Source organism: Panthera onca, chromosome A1, assembly GCF_046562875.1.
Source record: "Panthera onca isolate mPanOnc1 chromosome A1, mPanOnc1 haplotype 2, whole genome shotgun sequence".
Taxonomy (NCBI): domain Eukaryota; kingdom Metazoa; phylum Chordata; class Mammalia; order Carnivora; family Felidae; genus Panthera; species Panthera onca.
In genome coordinates, this window is record NC_138339.1 from 73971927 (window position 1) to 73977273 (window position 5347).

Below are 5347 nucleotides of genomic sequence, written 5' to 3' on the forward strand. Positions count from 1 at the left end.
AAGTTTTATTGTTATGATAGCACTTAATAAATTATTCCTAAGACCTAATTAGGATCAGATTTTAACTACTAGAGTTTAAAGCTGTAATTTTATTTCCTTGAAAAATTTTATCATCACGGTAACAGATTAGGGCCCACCATCCAGTGAAAAATCAGATTTATCACTAGGGTCAAGTTTGGAGACCATACCATGGCAAGAGTGGATGGAAATGGCAGAACTCTAAGAAAAAAAAATAGAAAGAAAGAAAGAAAGAAAGAAAGAAAGAAAGAAAGAAAGAAAGAAAGAAAGATTCAATAATGTAATCTATAATGCTTCAAACCATGGACCAATATTAATAATTATAACCATAATTACATTTTACTGGAATTAAGGGCAAACTATGTTCCTTTTGAGCAAAATTGCGTGAAGGGCTAAGCATTGTTGGTGAGTCTAAAATGAGTGGCAGCTCCTGGAACTAGCAGGACAATTGCTCCTAGGAGGAGAGGCATAGTATGCTTGTGTGTGTGAAGAATTTTTGTACCATTCTACCAAATATTTTGCTCCCAATTTACAGATTCTGTATCAATACAAATGTAATTACTTACTACAAATATATCATACAGAGATTTATCAAGATGTTAAGAAGGCCTTGAAGGGGCACCTGGGTGGCCTAGTCGGTTAAGCTTCTGACTCTTGATCGTGACTCAGGTCATGGTCTCGCAGTTTGTGGGTTCTAGGCCCTACTCGAGAACCTGCTTGGGTTCTGTCTCTCCCTCTCTTGGCCCTTCCCCACCCATGCTCTCTCTTTCTCAAAATAAATAAATAGTCTTAAAAAAATAAAGAAAATCTTGGAAACATTCTACTGATGGTAATGTACAATGTAACAAAAACAATCCTCATTCAATGAAAATCTTCTAAAGGGAATTTTCCTTGGATCATTCACACATCCCAAAGGATTTAATTATTGTACATTTATTAACTCCAATCACAAATTTCCACTGTATTGTAACTGCCTGCTTTAAGAATCCTTAATATAGGCAATAAGTGCATGTGATATGTTATTTTATACTGATGAGTTTTAGTTTCATTTATTGAAATTATACTATTTTAACATTGTCATTGATTCATCATGTGAAAATCATTTTATCCTGTATCTCTCATGTTTTCCAGGTTGTAAATCCAAACTATAGTCCTTACTCTTCTATCAGAGAAGAGTATTTTCTTCTAATATAACCACCAAATAATTATGTACTTTATAGACAATGTTTATATTAATGAGTTCTTTCTCTATCAATCTTTAGCAAGCACCTTTGGAAAAAGAAGAAACATTATTTAAACATTTACATTAAAAACCTTGAGATACCTAACTATCCAGGGGCCCCTGCTGGCTAAGTCAGTTAAGCTTCTTACCTTGGCTCAGGTCGTGATCTCACCACTCAGCTAGTGAGTTGAAGCCCCATCTCGGACTCTGTGCTGACAGCTCAGAGCCTGGAGCCTGCTTGGGATTCTGTGTGTCTGTCTTTCTCTGTCTCTCCCCCACTCATGCTCGCTCGCTCTCTCTCTCTCTCTCTCTCTCTCAGAAATAATAAACATTAATTTTTTTTAATCTGTCCATTTTCAATTTATATTTTTACTAATTAGTATTTATTTTATTAAAGGAAATTTGGCAAGATGTTTTCACTTATAACAATATGAATAGTTTATCTATATTGAAGTCTTTTCAGAATGCTTACTTTTGAAAATGACAGTTACAGGAAAGAAAAAAAAAATTTGTCTTAGAAAGCAGTACCAAATTTGGTGAATAGAGGGAAAAAGAGACATAGTGGGGTCACAAAAAATTAATTTGATTAGGATAAAAATATTCATTTTTCTAATTATATATTCTTAAATCCTACATAAGAATTTCATTCCAGCCCATTTATAAACAATTGTAGCAGTAAGTAAATTTTACTTTTCTTGAAATGGTTGAGATAAACATACAAATGTGTGCAGTAAAGGACAACAGAAATCCATAAAACTGATCAAAGTGTTTTCCCAAAATATAATACCTCTAGCACAGTTATTTGCAAATAGCATGAATCAGTAATAATTATTGGGTTAATCTGGGATTTGATTTTGTCTCTAAGCATAATACTAATTCTAGTTATTTAAATGAATACTTGACCAATTTTACTTACACGGCATCATAATAACAATGCGTATCATTAAATCTTAGATTAACTTTGTAATTACATTTAATTAAGACCTTAAACTATTTAGATATGCCCCACCTTTGTCAAACTTTGGCAGAAACCACAGTGGTAGGCAGGTAGGTGTGGTCAAGATGTTGGGATAGCTCAGGAATAAAAAAAGCAGCACTGATGCTGTGAAGGCTTTGGATCGATCATTGGACACGTACATGGTTGTTTCTTTAAGACAAATATCTCCAAGTGGACTTCCTAAATGCGAAGATATCCAATTTTTAATTTTGACAGAAAATGACGAATCTCCCTCCAGTGCTTTTTTTCCCTTACATCTCCAATACCATTTGTCACCAATATTTATCAACTTGAAAGATGGGAATGCACCCCTAATTTTAAGATTTTTTTCTGCTAAAGGAATGAGCACATGCCTACATGTTTATTGCTTATGTTTCTTATCTTTTGCCAATTTTCTATGCTTTTCTAAATTTCCTATTGAGTTTTAAAACCTTATTTGCATTAAGTAGCACAATGCACTAATATGGTAATAGCATTAAACCATACTTACTGTTTTTGTGTACTGAAATGTTTTTTTCAGATTTATAGGTTTTTCAAATTTTTGGTGGAAATATGCCAAACAGATACTTTAAATAACATAATTTACAATCTTTGCTTTTATGGAATTGCTTAAGTTGTATTTCCTAAAAAATGTCTTCTCTTGCACAAATATCCATATATTAAGCATAAAAGGCAAAATCCAAATTTATCCTTTAAGTTTATATTTATATTAATATAAACCATTAAATCCAAATTTCAGAGAAAGATGTAAAGCAGGAGGATTCTGAGCTCTTACTTCCTCTCATAAACACACCAAGGCTGCAAATGCATTTATTTGCAATATATACTATTATATTATGTGTATATATATATATATATATGCATAAATATGTTATACATTATATGTACAATGCCCAAAGTACATTCAAAAATGATCTCAAGACTAGCAGAACACCTTTCACACTGCTATGGAAATAAACAAAAAGCCATACAGGACAGGAGGGGCAGGCATGCAGTTAGTAACCAAACCCCTGATGGAATGACCCACAGAAGCGAGTGATATCACAGGCATAGAGATATTCTTTGAGGAGCAACGAGATCAGGTCTTGAAGTGGGCAACTTAGCCCTAAGAATCTGCCCAGGAAGACACCCCCCATAACATCTGGCTTTAAAAATCTGCAGAGCGTAACTCCAGGGGAGACACAGGGCTACAGGAAACTGAAACCCTTCTCTTAAAGGCTCATGAATGTCAAGATGCAGCATTAAATCATAAACCCATTAACTAACTGTAATATAAACTGTACCACTGTAATAGTTTTGTAGCCACTGCCTGTTGCTATTGTGATGAGCTCATGTGTTGCTAGTATCCATTTAAAACACCAGGTGATGCTAATCATCTCCACAGTACAATTTGTCTCTCCAATAACTGTGTATCACAGTAAAAAGAGACATCTCACAGTTCTTATATATTTTTCACTGAGTTTAGTACAATGCATAAAAGTTTACTAACACCATGGGACCCACATGAAATGTAACTAGTGATGTTGGAAATGCTCCCCAAAGCAGAAAGAGGTCATGACATTACAACAAAAGGTTGAAATGCTGGATGTGAACGATATATTGAGGTCTGCAGCTGTGGTTGCCCACCATTTCAGGATAAACGAATCCAGCATAGGGACCATTGTGAAAAAAAAAAAAAAAAAAAAAAGGAAATTTGTTAGGCTCTCCCTACAGCTACCCTAGCAGGCATAAAAACGTTGCTCTTTTTGCAAAATTTGCAAAAATACTTTTTATCTCCTGTTAAAAATGTAGCTTTTATGTGAGTACAGGATTGCTATAAGAAAGGTATATACAGACTCTAACTGGTTTTGGAGAAAAAGCCAAGTCATTACATGACAACGTAAAGCAAAAGGAAGGTGAAGCATCTAAAGATGGAGAACTTAATGCCAGCAAAGGATGGTTTGATAATTTTGTAAAGAGGCTTGGCCATGACAAAATAGATACTAGACGATGTAGCCAAATGGCTGCGATTATTCACAAGCTTTTGACTTCTTTGATGACATGGAAACACACTGAGAACAAAGCAAGAGGTGGAATGATGAGTATAATGTAGAAACCTTTTTAGAGAAATAAAAAATGAAACAGACAGAAATTACAATGTATTTCTGTCAAGTTATCTAGTGTGCCTGCTGCTCTGCCTCCCCTTTCCACTGCCTCCACCATCACTTTGATAGGCCAACCATCCCTCATCCTCCTCAGCTACTCAAGGTGACAACGTGGTTGAAGACCTTTAGGATGATCCCCTTCCACTTAATAATTATGCTTTACAGTTAATAAACTTGTGTGATTGTCTTCATGTCAAATCTAGTTACTGTATAAGAACTGGAAGAGACTTTTTTGGGTCATCACCACTTCAGTTTCCATTGTGTATGACATCATGTGCAAGACTTGTATGGAAGTGGGTAGCCTATCTTAGGCGTTAAGTGAGATAGTTAATATACAATTAATGTTAGTTTTCTTACTGTTTTTAACTTTGCTTTGAGAAGAATGACATTACCGTATAGTACACCTCTCTAAAGAAACTACATACCAGTCTTTCATATGTCAATGGTGTTTTTAATTAACAATGTTTCTAACACTGTATTGTGAGTATGACAATAACACTCTGTCATAAAAATTTTATAATTTTATATTTATTCATTAGTGTATATTTATAATTTATATTTATTCTTTAGTGTATAGGCAAGGCTACTGTCAAATAATCTAATTGATTGCCTTAGGCTACCATAGAACAATCATAGTGGAATTTCTTCATTATCAGTGCATGACTCATTATACCTACACATTTCTTTTTCATATTACCTTTCATTTTTTTATATATAGTGTTAATAATCTTGATAAGTTCTTTAGCGTTTTTATCCTGTGAGACATATTGACTTAGTGACAGATAATTCATCATATCAAGAGAGGATAGATACTTACATTATGAATATAGTACTGTAAATGTGCTTTCTTTATAATTTTATTAATATTTTCTTTGTCTAGCTTTACTGTAAAAATATACTATATAGTATATATAACATACAAAATATATTTTAATCAACTGGTTTTGTTATCAGTAATGCTCTGAC